Source organism: Macaca fascicularis, chromosome 1 (assembly GCF_037993035.2).
Source record: "Macaca fascicularis isolate 582-1 chromosome 1, T2T-MFA8v1.1".
Lineage (NCBI taxonomy): Eukaryota > Metazoa > Chordata > Mammalia > Primates > Cercopithecidae > Macaca > Macaca fascicularis.
In genome coordinates this window covers 26791709-26807918 of record NC_088375.1, presented here as the reverse complement: position 1 = coordinate 26807918, position 16210 = coordinate 26791709, and the positions used below count along the sequence as shown (strand labels likewise).

At 38.9% G+C, this 16210-nt stretch overlaps 1 protein-coding gene across 8 annotated transcripts in view; it reads left to right on the top strand.

Annotated features, from left to right (window-relative positions):
• NME7 (NME/NM23 family member 7) overlaps positions 1 to 16210 on the top strand; it is a 207820-nt gene that overhangs the window by 191221 nt on the left and 389 nt on the right. The window lies entirely within an intron of this gene.

Below are 16210 nucleotides of genomic sequence, written 5' to 3'. Positions count from 1 at the left end.
GGCGCAGTGGTACACACCTGTAATCCCAGCACTTGGAAAGTCCAAGGCAGGTGGATCACTTGAGGTCAGGAGTTTGAGACCAATCTGGCCAACATGGCAAAATCTTGACTCTACAAAAAATACAAAAATTAGCCAGGTGTGGTGGTGTGCACTTGTAGTCCCAGTTACTCAGGAGGCTGAGGTAGGAGAGTCACTTAAACCCAGGAGGCAGAGGTTGCAGTGAGCAGAGATCAAAACACTGCACTCCAGCCTGGGCAACAGAGCAAGACTCTGTCTCAAAAAAATAATAAAAGAAACTTGAAAGAAATTTTGTCTTCAATATCAAATACCTCCACTACCATGTAGATGCTAATATTGTGTGAGCAATTTTCTGTGAGATAATTGTGAATGATGTTGTAACAACCGCTATATCCTTCTCACCTTTAATCTGAACACTAATTTAGCCACAAAGATAACAATAAGACAACATCTTGAAAGTATCTTATCCACAGCAAAGTCACACTTTCTTTCTTAAGCATAGATGAAATCCAAACTGCTATAGTCGTTATTTTTCAATCTCATATTGGTCAAATGCTTACTTGATATAGTTAGGAATTTGATACAGTCATGCTCTTGATGAAGTTTAAAAGATAGCTCTGCTATGAAATTTATTTGCATTAACTCTTTCTTATCATTTGCTTATTGATTTTTTATTTTTATGTATATGGTAGGAATATTAACTAGCTTATAGGGCGTCCTGACCATGTGCCAAGCATTGATCTAAGTGTTTTATATGCATTAATTGATGACTCCATTTACAGATGAGTAACTGAAACATAGAAGAGTTATCCGACTTCCCCAGAGCCACATAGCTAGAACATAGCAGAACACAGACTTGAACCCAGGCAATCTGGGTCCAGAAGTTACACTCTAACCTCACTGCCTTTCCGTATGATCTTAAATGTAACAAGTATTATTTCTCTAGAGTTCATGATAGGATGGGGGGTAAGAGTAGAAAAACTAAGCATGAGGGAAGGTATCACAGGAAATTGAGTCAGAATATTTGGCCTCCCTCAAAAGTAATTAGAACGATTAGATATTTACTATGTTTTATCCTTATTAACTAATATATTTATTCACAAACTTGTCCAACTCAGTTTTGGGTTAAAAATATAAGTTATTTATTCCTTAAAAAATTCTTAATTATCAGGCTGCTGCATTGTCAGCAGCAGGAGGCCTCTGAGTACTTGAGGGGGATGAGGGAAGGTCGTGTGCCCCTGGAATTCCAAAGGGTTATTTTGATCTCACTGTGATTTCACTGTGCTTACCCATGAGAGGGGCATAGTCAGTACTTGTTGAATGACCAAGTACATAATTCTCATATCCCATTTTAATGATAATATGTCATGTGAGGAACAAAATCACACGTACTTTCTCCTCTTTGTCCCCAGTGTCTTTGTACATACTTCATACTTCTGTTAATATATTTGGTGTATTGTAAAATAATTATTTGTTTCTGTGTAGTTCTCCCCTTAGTGTGAACTCCTTGAGGGCAGGGGCCATGTCTTACCTTGGTATCCCAAGAACCTAGCCTCTGTTTATCAGTAACTTAGTTGATTATTGAAAAACGACTGTGGAAGGAAGGGAAGGAGTGAGGCAGACAGACCTAGAACTGATATCCTTGTGTATTTATTTTACATTTATTACAAGGTCATGGGGTTTAATCATTTGAGACTTTTGAAATATATTTGAAGATGATATTTCTTGGATTTGATATGACTACTGTGATTTAACCCCTGGGAAGAGGTCACTGGGATTCAAAGAGTGTGTATGTTACAGTCTGTCCCTTAGGTACACCACCTGATTTTATTGCAAAATTATGTCATACTCCAAAGGGCTTTGGCTGTACTCTTCGTGAGTTTATCTGTAATTATTGATAAATACATTCATTTTTGCTGAATTTATACAGAATGCCTGTGCAAATCACCCAAATCACTGTAGCATCTAAATTTCCATCTCATGGTATAGCTGTGGACTAGGAAGTCTGCCTTGGAAATTAGGGCTTATTCTTTGAAAAACCACAAATGTATTTATTATTTGAAACAGATGTGTAGTATGGGACCTTTTCCCCCTCCAATAATATTAAATACTGTGTTCTCACTTGTAAGTGGGAGCCAAACAATGATTACACATGGACATACATAGGGAAATAATAGACACTGGGGACTCCAGAAGCGGGGAGAGTGAGAAGAGGATGAAGATTGAAAAACTGCCTATTGAGTACAATCTTCACTATTATGGTTACAGGTATGCTAGAAGCCCAAACCTCACCATCACACAATATATCCATGTAACAGACCTACACATGTACCCTCTGAATCAATAAAAGTAATATGAAATGCTGTATCTCTCCACTTCTTTCTTCTTCAGGCCCATTATACTCTCATGTTATACCACATGTAGCTCACATCTCTTGTGGTATACACTGTGCACTCACAATTGTGCTGGATGCTGTTTTTTCCTAGGGGTTATAAAAGTTTGATTTTCCTCCATAATTCTATTTCTTTTTTTAAATTCAGGTCAACATAAATTGTGAATTCCATCTTTGTTGTAAGCACACTCCTATTTACTGCTTTTACTGACCTCGTCATCTTACAGAATAATCTACTCTTATCAATGAGTGATAGCTCCCATTCTGTCATTACTGCTATGGTCTGAGCAAGAGTAGGGGCTGGAATGAGGCTACATATGGATTCTTGGTGGGTAGTTTTAAAAACTGTGCTTCCATGGAAGTTTCTGATAACGCTTCTGTCCCTACCTCCACCCCGCCTCCCACTGTGCTGCTGTAACTGGCCTTATGACAACAAATGAATCTGGCGTAAGAGAGAAGAGTAAGTGAAACAGAATTGTGTGAATTAGCCGTCTCGTTGGATTCTACCCAATCACACTGTGAAAGTCCATTATGCATTAGGCTTATATTCCATTGTGTAATGAATGGTAATTCTTCTAATGATAAATACTGGTCCCTTTTGGTACCAACCTTAGAGTTAGAAATAGCTTAATCTGTTGAGTAAATGAATAAAAACCGCATGTTTGAAACAGCAAAAATAATTTCTTTGCTTGGAATATCAGTGTACATATCTTTCCGTGCAAAGTTCTCCACTTTTCTCATTACCCATTAACTTGTTGGTTACTCTACAATCACCATCTGAGAGCTAAGATCTGTTGCTTACTATTCACAAGGCAGAGAGAATTATAAAACATTATACAATAGCAGCACACAGGACAGCTTTGAATCTTTCCATAAAGTCATCATAATGGTACATTTTCTGAGTATTGCCTTCAGATTGTTTCAATAAAGAATTCATTGTTCTAGTGTTTACATGATGATTTTCTGTAACAGAAACCAATACTGACATTGATACCTTAGGCTAACACAATTTTTAGTCAATTTACTGAGGTAAAATTAACTTTGTTGTATAGTATATTCTCTTTTAACGGCCTTTGTGGATAATTACACATTGCAAGTATTCAGTTGTATTTACTGGTATTCCAGTTTGTCTTCTCATTTGAGGGATATTATGTATCCATTCTCTTAGCTCTTTACCTTGGTTTTTTGTTTTTGTCTTTGTTTCCCGAGATGCAGTCTCACTATGTTGCCCAGGCTAGAGTGCAGTAGCTATTCACAGGGGCAATCATAGTACTACAGCCTGGAACACGTGGGCTCAAGCAATCCTCCTGCCTCAGCCTCCAGTAATTGGGATGGCAGGTGCACGCCACAGTGCCTGGCTTCTTCTACCATTGATAATTTTGGTCCTTCTCAGATGCCATTCACTGTTCTAGGCACTGTGGCTAAGTAAGACACACTCCTCATTCTCAAAGAATTTAACATTTTCCAGGAAAAATTGTTATCAAAATAGGTCATTTTGACATCAGAAAGTAAAACCTAGGAGATTGATCCTTACTGGGTTTCATGAAAGCCCCTATCAGGAAGTAAATGCTAGGAGGTTGATCCTTATTGGGTTTCAGCACAAGAATCAGATGAGCCACCTGTTAGATATGAAGTCAGCTCCAAGTATTGGAGGATAGGTTAAAAAAGCAAAACATAGAATAGTATTCCAGGCTGAAGAAATAGTGTGTATGTTGTATAATATATTTTCTTGTAATGGCCTTTGTGGATAATTACACATTGCAAGTATTCAGTTGTATTTACTGGTATTCCCGTTTGTCTTCTCATTTGAGGGATATTATGTATCCATTCTCTTAGCTCTTTACCTTGGTTTTTTGTTTTTGTCTTTGTTTCCTGAGATGGAGTCTCACTGTGTTGCCCAGGCTAGAGTGTAGTAGCTGTTCACAGGAGCAATCCCTAATTCCATGTAGGGAAAACTACATGGAATTTGATATAGCAGAGCTTAAAAAGACATCAGATAATTACAGATGAGCATGGAAAGGTAGCTAAGGCTTAAGTCATATGATTATTTTATGCCAAATTTAGGAGTTTCAAATTTATTCATAGGGTTAGTCCATGGACTGACTCGCTGAAATTGTTTGCAAAATGTTGTGGATATATTCATTTTGCAAAGGGATGGGGGGGAAGTTGTCCATAGCTTATTAGATCTCAAAGTTGTCCATAATAAAAAAAAATTGTTAAGAATATTTGCAGTGAAAAGCTTAAGTAAACGCCCATACTGTTCACTAATTAGAGTGAAGTAAGGCATTACCATACCCATGTTTTGTGTTACAAGAAATGTGATGTACAGAACTGTCAGTGCAATGAATGGAAGTGCCAGGAAGACTTCTGTAGCCAAAACTAAACCACAAATTCATTCATTGAACATTTCACTGAACTTTTCCTATACACCAGAAACTGGTAAGCACTGAGGAGACAGTGATGAACTAGAACTCCTATTCAGACACACATTCCATTCAGGGCTCACAGTCTAATAAGGAAGACAGACATGAATCAGATAATCACAAAAAGAAATGGACACATACAAACTCTGATTATTGCTGTGTAGTAAAAGATAGGATGAGTTGTATTCGGGAACCTGGTGTAGATGGGGGATTAAGAAAGGTTTTCTTTAGCAAATGGCGTTTGAACTGAGTCCTGAAACGAGTGTCAGCTGGGGAAGAAGGTAAATGACTCCAGGCCGAGAAAATAGCACTTGCTAAAGCCCTTATGCAGGAAATTGGTTGGTGTGTTTTAGGAAAGGAAAGAAGAAATATAAAATGCAAAAAAAAAAGAAAAGAAAAAAAGCCTGAGATGACACTAGAGAAATAGAGATTGGGCCATGCAGGGCTTTGTGGGCTATTTTAAGAATATGGATCTTTATCCTCAAAACATCAGGGAGGCAACCCTTGAGGGGAATGGGCATTGACGTAATCAGGTTTACAGTTTTTAAGAGATCTCTCCGGTTACCATGTGGAAAATGGACTGAAGGGGGTCAGGTTGGGATAGATTCATTAAATAATAGTGTAACAACTGAAAATACATTGATGCCGTGTACTTTAATTTATGGGTTGTTATAAATTCATAAAATGTTGCTAGGCATTAGTTTCTCCGTGTGGAAAATTATGAGGCTGAACTTGTGATTCTCAAAGCTTGGACTCCCCCACAAATGAGCTGAATAATTGATCCTCCGAGACCTGGAGGCAGCAGCTCCAATCCTTAACTGCTTCCTGTGCCGGCTCCAGGATGCCATGCGAGAATGAACATTTTCTAGGTGCACCATGAGGTGACAAAGATTGAGCGGCCCTCCTCTAAACCCCTTTCCTGCACTAACATTCCATGATTCTAGGTTTTGAGGAAATGAAATTCTAATCTGACACCTTGGTTTTACCGTTGAGGAAAGCGTTGCCCAAAGAAGGAAAGTGGCTCACCTAAAATTGCATGGCTTAGTGTACACAGCATTACTCTCCTAACTAGTAATCCTAGGCTTTTCTACTTTGCCATACTGTCTCTACATCCTTTGTAAGCAGTATAATTAATTATTATAATTATCAAATTGCAGGTGCTTCTTTTTCCTTCCTCTATTTATGAACAGAAGTACAGTTTATTCTTTTTTGATTACCAGTTAAGAATTTATTGCTGCAAGTCATCAAGCATCGTTTTACTAAAACTTGAAAACTAGAAATGGAGAAATTAATTCCTAGGAAAACAACACATCTTATCTTATTCTGGCTTAGCTGAAAATATTGCAAGACCAGCATTTCTATTTCAAAATCAGTCCAAAGTCTATGAGCATACAGAAGTGATGAATAGAAACATAAGTTAGCTGAGCTCTTAATGACTTTTACTTGATTTGAACTTGAGTTCAAAGGTAAATCAAAAGTTTACAGTTGAACTTGAATCTTACTATGCCGTATGAGCTTTCCTTAGCCTTCTCGAAAATCTGAAGTATAAGGGAGGTCCAGGAGTATAGTGATTCTGGGCACAGACTCTGGAGTCAGGTGGTCTGAGTTCAAATCCCCAGCTTCTCCTCCTACCAACTTCGTGACTTAGGAAAAATTACCTTTCTCAGACTCATTTTATCCACTTACAGAGTAGAAATAATGACATTTCAGAGGAAACATTAAATGAAGCAATATATGAAGTAATTTTCTCTTACGTCTTAAATTACCTCAGCATTTGCTCTCACAATTTCTTTCCAATTTTAAGTGACAGAGTCCATCCCAGCTATTCCCTTCATTATCTCATGAATTCTGATTATGTATTCTCTCAGCTTTTCTTTTTTTTTTTTTTTTAATTATACTTTGAGTTCTAGGGTACATGTGCATAACGTGCAGGTTTGTTACATATGTATACTTGTGCCATGTTGGTGTGCTGCACCCATCAACTCGTCAGCACCCATCAACTCGTCATTTACATCAGGTATAACTCCCAATGCAATCCCTCCCCCCTCCCCCCTCCCCATAATAGGCCCCGGTGTGTGATGTTCCCCTTCCCGAGTCCAAGTGATCTCATTGTTCAGTTCCCACCTATGAGTGAGAACATGCAGTGTTTGGTTTTCTGTTCTTGTGATAGTTTGCTAAGAATGATGGTTTCCAGCTGCATCCATGTCTTTTTTACTTTTCTCATCTGTCCTTATAAAAAAAAAAAAAGGCATTCCATCTTCTAAATAATTTTTGTTTCTATTTTCTAACTCTATTATTTTTGTCTTGGAGCTTTTCTAACTGAAATGTGTATGAAGTATAGCAATAGGAACACCCAAGAAATAAAATATTCTGTGGTTTGTTTTTCTTGTAAAGAGTACTCTAATTCCTTGGGTTTAATTGACAACATCCTTTATGAGGACATTCAGCATCTCAGCATTGATGGCCTCCCAGACAGCAGTCTTGGCCCAAGTATTCAGGGAACGACCAGGACATACTCCAAGATCCCTTTTCTGAATCATTGTTTATTGTTTACAAAACTCATCTTGTAAGCCTGCTTTATTTCCTTATCAATACCCAAGATAATCCTGTTGAAGTTTACTCTGCTTTTCTGCCCATATTCCCCACTTCATCTTTTGAGGCCTACCCATCTCCTTGGCACATTATCCATGTTAAGTGCCTCCAAAGTACTGTGGATACTAGTAAATGTCAAATTAAGTGGGGGATTTTATTCTTTCCCCAGATCACATATAATGATATCAGATGGGCTTGATTTGGGCTCTGATATCTGAGGCACCTACTTTAACTAACTATCTAGGGCAGTGGTTTTCTTTTCTTTTTTTTTTTTTTTTTTGTCATCCAGAAACTTTATTGTAAATCATTTGTCAACAAGATCTGCATTTCTAATTTCAGTTTGTCATTCCTCTGAGGCACAGAGAAAGGAAAAGATGAGATTAGGGTTAATGTTTATTGAGCACTACGCATAAAGGATCTTATTTAGTCCTTATAGACAATACCAGAGCAGTGGTTTTCAACCCCAGTGGACATCAGAAGTGTCTGTGGAGCTCTTTGAAAATGTGGACGTCTAGGACCTATGGCTATCCAAGACCTAATTAATCAGACTCTCCACTGTAGGGGTGTAAGCATCTACTTTTTGGTTTTTTAAAGATCCATAGGGTGATTGTGATGTACAACCAAGTTGAAAATCACCAATCTTGAGAACTGGTCATTATATCTACAATTTCTTTTATTTGAAATCTTTTTTTTTTTTTTTTTTTTTTGAGACGGAGTCTCACGCTGTTGCCCAGGCTGGAGTGCAGTGGCGCGATCTCGGCTCACTGCAAGCTCCGCCTCCCGGGTTCCCGCCATTCTCCTGCCTCAGCCTCCTGAGTAGCTGAGTAGCTGGGACTACAGGCGCCCGCCACCGCGCCCGGCTAATTTTTTGTATTTTTAGTAGAGACGGGGTTTCACTGTGGTCTCGATCTCCTGACCTTGTGATCCGCCCGCCTCGGCCTCCCAAAGTGCTGGGATTACAGGCTTGAGCCACCGCGCCCGGCTAAAATCTTTTTTTTTTTTTTAAGGATAGAATGTTCCCTATCAAAATCTTTTCTTCTCTAGGAGTCACAAAAATGAATTTCTAAGAGGAAGCGTCAAGGTCACCTGAGTTTTTCCCTTCTGCTTGCTTGGCGTTCATAACTGAGAAAACCCATCCCTTAAGCTTTACTGTAGCTGATTTGTAGCAGAGCCCATCCTGAGCTAGTAGTTTCAGAGTGGGAAAATAGGGCCATATGTCCTTTTTTAAAAAGGATGATTTGTATAATGTGCTACAACTTTATAAATCCACCCAGAAACTTATATGCCCACTCAATCCAACGAGGTAGGTTTTATTATCTTCAGGTTTTTGATTAGGAAACAGGCTCAGTGAGTCTAAACAATTTGTCTAAGAGCACCAGGAAATAATGGCTAGAATCAAACTCAATTCTTCCAAGTCCAAATCTAGTACTCTTTCTTTTCTTTCTACTGATTAATATTTTTATCATTCCATTTTGAAATAAGTTCAGACTTATAGAAAAGTTTCAAAAAAATACTTTCCACAAGCCCTTTACCTATATTTGCCAAATGTTAATATTTTACCATGTTAATCATCCTTTCGTCTGTCCTTCTGTACATATGAATTTAATTATTTATAATTAATATTTAACAGTATATTATAGATATAATTCCCCTTTATCTCAATACTTCAGTGTATATTTCCTAAAAACACTGATATTATCTGCAGTCACCACAGAAAGTGATTATGAATCAAGAAGTTAACATTAATACAATACTATTACCAATGTACAGACCTTCATTTTTTACCCACAAATGTCTTCTGTGGCAAAAGAAAAAAAAATTGTTTCTGGTTCAGGATCCAATCAGGGATCACATATTGCATTTGGTTCTCACATCTGTTTACTATCTTAGTCTTCAAAGTTTTCTTAGTCTGCCTCTGCTGTTCATGACTTGAATAATTATGTATGCTATCATCTGATAAGCAGGAATTGACAGTTCTGGCTGTTCAGCACTTGATGGAGTTATTCAGAAATACTTGGGTTCAGTGACATACAGCAGGATGGGCCATAACATTAGGAGAATATTTGGAAAACAATAATAATGATATTTATTATGCAATATTTATGGTGGACACTATTTTAAATGTCTTCCATGTAACTCCTCATTTAAACTTCACAACCAACCTACATAGTAGGTATTGTTACATTATAGATGTGGAACCTGAGGAACAAAGATGTTAAGTAATTTGCTCAAGGTTGTCTGGCCAGGAGACGGCAGGGCTAGAAGTCAAATTCCAACAGCCAGGCTGCATCCCTAGTGTGAGCTCTGAACCAGCACAGGCTGAACCAGAGACACTTAACAGAGTTCTATGTCTTTAGGCAAGTTATTAGCTCAAAAAACTTGAGTCTCATGAACTGAAAATGGGACTAATAATACCAGCTTCATAAAGGTGGTTGTAAGGATTACACACAGTAATCTGTTAAAGCATTTGGTATGGAGCAAGAACTTCATTTTTTAAGAGTAAAATTTAAAATATAAATATGGAAAAATTGACCCATAAGCATATCTGAAGAAGATACTGTGTGACTAAGTTCACACTGAGATGAGAAAACTCTCAGAGAATACCTTTTTAATCATTGTGGTAGGGAGGAGAAGGGAACAGAAGCAATTAATCATTAATCATTACAGGTAGGGAGGAGAAGGGAACAGAAGCAACAAACATCTGTTCATATTTTGAGACACTGGAGAGATACCGGTTACAACCAAAACCTTCTTTAAGGCAAAAGAGGCTAGATAATGATAAGTCATGAAACACAATTTTATGATGAATTTATGGAAAGTTATAGCCTTTAGTTATATTGGCAAAGAAGGTAAATATTTTCCATAAAGAGAAAAGTCAGCACCACTTCCAGCTTTTAAAAGGGAATTGTTCTCCTTAATGGGTAGCAGTCAGAGGAATCAAGAAGTTTTTATCTTTTTAGTTTTTAATTTCATATATACATATCTATATATATTTTAGAGACTGGGTTTTGCTCTGTCACCCAGGCTGGAGTGCACTGGCATGATCTTAGCTCACTACATCCTCGACTTCCCAGGCTCAAGTGATCCCCTCACCTCAGTCTCCCAAGCAGCTGGGACTACAGGTATGCACCACCACACCCAGCTAATTTTTTTTGTTGTTAATTTTTTTGTAGAGACAGAGTCTTTCTATGTTGCCCAGGTTAGTTTCGAACTCCTGGGCTCAAGTGATCCTCCTGCCTTGGCCTCCCAAAATGCTGGGATTATAGGTGTGAGCCACTGCACCTGGCCTTGAGGTTTTTAAAAGAGAACTCTGAGGACATTGGGTTTCCAGAATTAGAAAAATGTATAGTCATTTTAATGTGACATTTTCATTTAGTCTTATTAATTAATTTATTTATTTCTGAGGAGTCCTACTCTGTCACCAGGCTGGAGTATAGTGGTGCAATCTCGGCTCACTAAAACCTCCATCCCCCGGGTTCAAGTAATTCTCCTGCCTCAGCCTCCATAGTAGCTGGGATTACAAGCATGCAGCACCATGCCCAGCTATTTTTTGTATTTTTAGTAGAAACGAGGTTTTGCCATGTTGGCCAGGCTGGTCTCAAACTCCTGACCTCAGGTAATCCACCCACCTAGGCCTCCCAAAGTGCTGGGATTACAGGCATGAGCCACTGCACCTGGCTCATTTAGTCTTAAAACATTTCAAATATGTCAACTAAACCTATGGAGAAGATAAGCATATCTGAAGAAGATACTGTTATGACTAAGTTCAACTTAATTTTTTAAATAGACTATAAATAGATTTGTGGGGGGTACATCTGCAGCCCAAGGGCTTTTGGGGCTCTGTAGCTACAACAATAGGCAAGGATGGATTTTTCATCTCCTTTCTATCAAGGTTTGAATGTTTCCTCTGAGTCCTTCCACCCAGAGAACCCTAGACTTCTTTCAGTTACCACGTCTTTCCTCACTCTTGTCCACTTCTGAGCTCCATGTTTTGGGAGCTGAAAGTAAGTAGTGCCTTGGAGAGGGAAGACAAAGAGGGAGAGGGAGCCCAGCAAAGGTTCATTCAAAGCTCACAAGTGCATCCCCCGCTGGTAGCTGCCTCTTGCCATCCCCACAGCATAAGCCCTCTCCTCTTCACCCCTGCCCAAGGCTGCAGAGCACCATCCCAGGGCCTCTGTTCCATGCCTGCTGAGTCTGCCAGCTCACACTTTCCATAATCTGCCTCACCCTGCACCTTCCCCAACCTGCCCAACTCTCAACCATCAATCTGTTCATTGCTTATTTTAAAAGCAGCCTTTTCAACTACATTTTTCATTCAGCCATTAGGACAACCATGCTAAAGCAACCCCACAGTAGAGGCCCTTGGCTTTAAGCAGAACTGGTGCAGAATTAAAATGTCGGGCCTCGTTTTCAAAATTCATTAAGAATTTCAAGACAGCAACAGCAGAGCATTAAACCAAGCACAAGGCTCTTCTAGGCATGTGGGCCCCTGCACAGACTGCAGGCCCATGAAGCCAGCAGTGGCTGTAAGGGGCCCAAGTGAGTTGAAAGTTGGTCATCTACTAAATACACTGATATATTTAAAATTCAATATCATATTATTGGAACACTAACAAAATTGCACTTCAATCAAACTGACTATATTTTATCCGAAAATCTAGTATAATAACACAGGCACACATATTTTAATTTGGTGCTGGAATGCCACAACTGTGCGATAGATTCTCTAAGTGTTCAAGCACATCTGTACTCTTATTTAAAACAAAATATAACTCCACAGGCATTTCTGATACTCAACCAACATTAAAAACCATTGGAAAATTAGATGCCTGCATTCCACCTCTAAAGTGTCTGATACACTAATGAAAGAATAACAAGTTTCACAAAGCTATTGGGAAGGAAATGAGATTTATGTGTGAAATTAGACTATGCACTATAAATTAGTAAATAAATGTAAGCTATTGTTCTTAAATTTCACAGTGATAAAGACAGAACGAGCCTTCAATTTAATCTTATAGGTAGTCAAGTATCATTACCCATTGGATATGGGTATGTCAAACGAATGGCAGAAGAAGGAGGGGAAGTGGTATCGATGAGAATAGTTTAGACCATGTAAGACGTTTAGAAGTACAAAAGTAAAAATTTCATGAGGACCTAGTGTGTTTGGACACTCCCCGCTGACCCCCTACCCCTACCCCACCCCACGAGTTCATAGTGATATGAGTTCATAGTCAGAGTCAGTGACATAGTAGGTGGCTCAGAAGAAATTTGCAAATGAAAGAAAAGAAAGGCCTGCTCTAGGCAAAGGTTTCAAAGGTTTATGGTAGGCATGGACTTCTCCATCTATTATGTTTCATTTTCTGCAGTATAACCTGAGTTGTATTATACTATTATACTATTCTCTTGCTGTCTAGAGGCTCCAAAGCAGACTCATCAGAATCTCCCATGGCCTAATCTTTACCTGCTGGTTATTTCAGAACCCCAGCTCCTTATCAAAAGGAAAGGATCTCCTATTCCTGCAGGACTGTTCCACACTCCTTGAAGCACTTAAACCAAAAGACAGACCAAGTAATGACTATATCAGGCACCACTGTGGCTGGCTGAATTTTAAATTAACCTGTGTCACTTCCTACCTGGTCTGTATAGGGTCAACACTAAGGGGGAATATATGTGTCTCCTTGGAAAAGATAGCCCTATAGGTCGCCTATGATTTTGTGAAATCCAAGTTTTTTAAAGGCTTTGTGATAAAGCTAGCTACAGGCAGTGTGTTACAGCTTTATTACAATATGGGCATTCTCTTAGGGTCTAGGATCCCTTTGTGACTACATGAAAGAGCTGAATTCTGTCGTCAATAAGAGTCAACACCTTAGTAAGATAATCCCCTCAGAAAGAGCTGATGCTGAAAGTCCCTCAGAGAAAATAGAGAATTAAAGCTGGAACCAAGATACCCGCCTTGTTTCACCCCTCTTTGTTTCACATGACTAGGGCATGGGTGCTAACTGGAACCATCAGTTGGAAGAATAACAGGCTTATCTATTTCTTGATCATCTTTCCCAGTGTAGAGCCCAGGGGACTACAGATAACATGTCTGGTTAACATTAGCCCCCTCTTAAAGAAAAAAGGAGAAAGTCATGTTTTCTCAGTTGAATTAGAAACCAAGATCACTTTACTCACTCAATTAAAACTGCTCTTGACTGTTCCTTGGATAGTTTCCCTCTGTATTCACAAGGTCCCTTAGTCCTAGATTTTCAAGGTAATGTCATTTGGTTCTCCTCTGTGAAGCCAAATATACATAGATATCAAAGTGTTACTAATCCTTTAAGAAGCCAGGAGTTTAAGCTATTACTGAGCTTTGAAAGATTCTGATAATGGAACTTTTGTTTCTGATCACTGATAATGTTTTTAATTTGGAGTTGGCGCAGTTCCCTCTGGTATTAGGTGCAGCAGGAGCAGACAGGGCATGCTACGGTTCTAAAGTAGATAGGTTCTGGGTAATGCTGCTTTTGGTTGGGTTTTTTGGTTTTGTTTTTGTTTCTCGAGACGGTCTCACTCTGTTGCCCAGGCTTACCGAAGCCTTGAACCTCCTGGACTGGAGCTGTCCTCCCACCTCAGACCTCCAAGGAGCTGAGATCACAGGCGTGTACCACCATGCCCGGCTAGTTGTTTTGTTTGTTTGTTTTGTAGAGACTGGGACTCCTTATGTTGTCTAGGCTGATCTTGAACTCCTGGGCTCAAGTGATCCTCCAACCTCAGACTCTCAAAGTGCTAGGATTACAGCCATGAACCACTGTGCCTGGTCTAAAATGCTATACTCTCAAGCAGAGTCCTAAATTTTAGTCAACCATTTCTCACTTCCATGCTTTTTATCATATTTACCACCTGAAATTTTACTATTTTTCTTTAAATCCATTCAGTGCTGTACTTGAACAAATTTATTTTACTGCTATAAATAGAAAACTAGTTGTTTTAAACTATTGTTAATTGAAGGTAATAAAATACAATGAAAACCAGTTTAAAAATTCTAGCTAGGTAACATCTCATGGCAAAGCTTCTGCCCAAGGGGGCTTTATTTGCAAGGGAAATTAACCAGAGTTGAGGACAAACTAACTCGGTGTTTCAGTTTTCCTTCTGAGAATATGAAGGGTTGAAAAGAGAATCCTTTTTCTGTCTTCAGTAACTAAATGCTTTTCATTCCAAGCAGCAGTCAGCCTACCTTTGAAAAACTCAATCTCTTTATATTCTGTGTAAGGAACTAAGTATTTGACAGGACTCATGTGAAAACCCATTTCTTGAATGTAAGAACACCCCAAGGGAGATAGATGGCATTGTCCCTACACCCATGAAATATGTCATCTACTAAGGGTCAGAATAAACTGATTACAAAGAAATAATAAATGTATTGAAAAGTATGAGAAATATGCAAATGCTTAACAGTAGAACGTGAGCAGCAGAGGAAAAAAGATGGAGTTTTGTCTGTTTTGCTCACTGATGGATCTATCCCTAGCTGTCAGAAGAGTGCTTGGCATATGGTAGGTATCTGTTGAGCCTAAGAACACAAACCACATACCCCAGTCGCATAGTGGTGACATAATGTGAAAGATCAGGAGTGGGAAATAGGTTGGCACAATCTGGAGAAATTAAGAGAAGCATGATTTGGAGAGAATCTTGGAGAAAGTGATAGGCAGACACACACAATGGCTTAGAACAGAAGGTACACAATACATACAAAGACAGGTTAAGTATGTCTCACCAAGATCATGCCCTTATAGCAGCCTTAAAAATGCAAACTACCCTCCAATTTGAATGAATGCTCCCCTTTCCTCAGACCTAAGGCCCCATTCCCCTTATTCACAAGCATCACAAATTTAAATATCACATACACCTTACAAAATGAGCTGACGTTTCTGCAAGACAAACTTCTATTTCCATAAATGTGGGTTAGTTTTTGAGAAACCCAGTTTTATGTAGGTATGTTTGAGGATTTTTCTGTGTTACTTCAACTACTGAAGTCTCCTAAAGACTTCAACTATTCAAGTTAAGCAGTTGTGCCATTTTTCATAGTTCCCTTGCTATTTTTTTTGTTGAGTCATTGTTCCTCTGGTACTAATTTCGCATCGCACAATTTGTTGCTCTAAAAATAGCAAACAAGAGAAGCAGGTTCGTGTGATTATAAATATGGAGCAATAGGTGGGAACTGAAGCCGCTTCTGGTATTTCTCACCAAAATGGCCATGGCCTCCGGGTCTGTCTCTCTGCAAGAGGGCAGCACCCCTGAAGACACAGTGCCACCTCAGGGATGTGTCTGAGCTCCCGAGCGGAGCTCCTCTGCCTGCACAGGCTTTGTGAGAGGTTTCCATTTCAGAAACACAATGCCCTGATTTTAGTGTGGGTATTTCCCATGGTGGTTAAGTGATACTAAATCTTCAATTAATTATAGCTGGAAAATGGTTTTTGGAAAGCTGACTTTTATCTTCTTTCACACTAAGGCTAATTTTTAAATACAGCTAAACAAGGACTTAGGCCAAATCCTGAACCAAAAAGCAAGGTATGAACCTTAATTTACTGAACCTCAAACCTAACCTCATTTTTTAAAAACTGAAGTGTTACCTTTTTTTTTTTTAAACACATATGTCTAGTGAAGCAATAGCAGGAACCAACATTTCATGTTTTCTAAACTGAGTGACGTAGCACTGCAAGGTATTTTTAAAATTGAACTTCAAACTGGAGCTCCATGGATTCTCTGTCTCTGATTAACTTAGTGTCTTTGGGAAGCGGTGTGCCTTGGT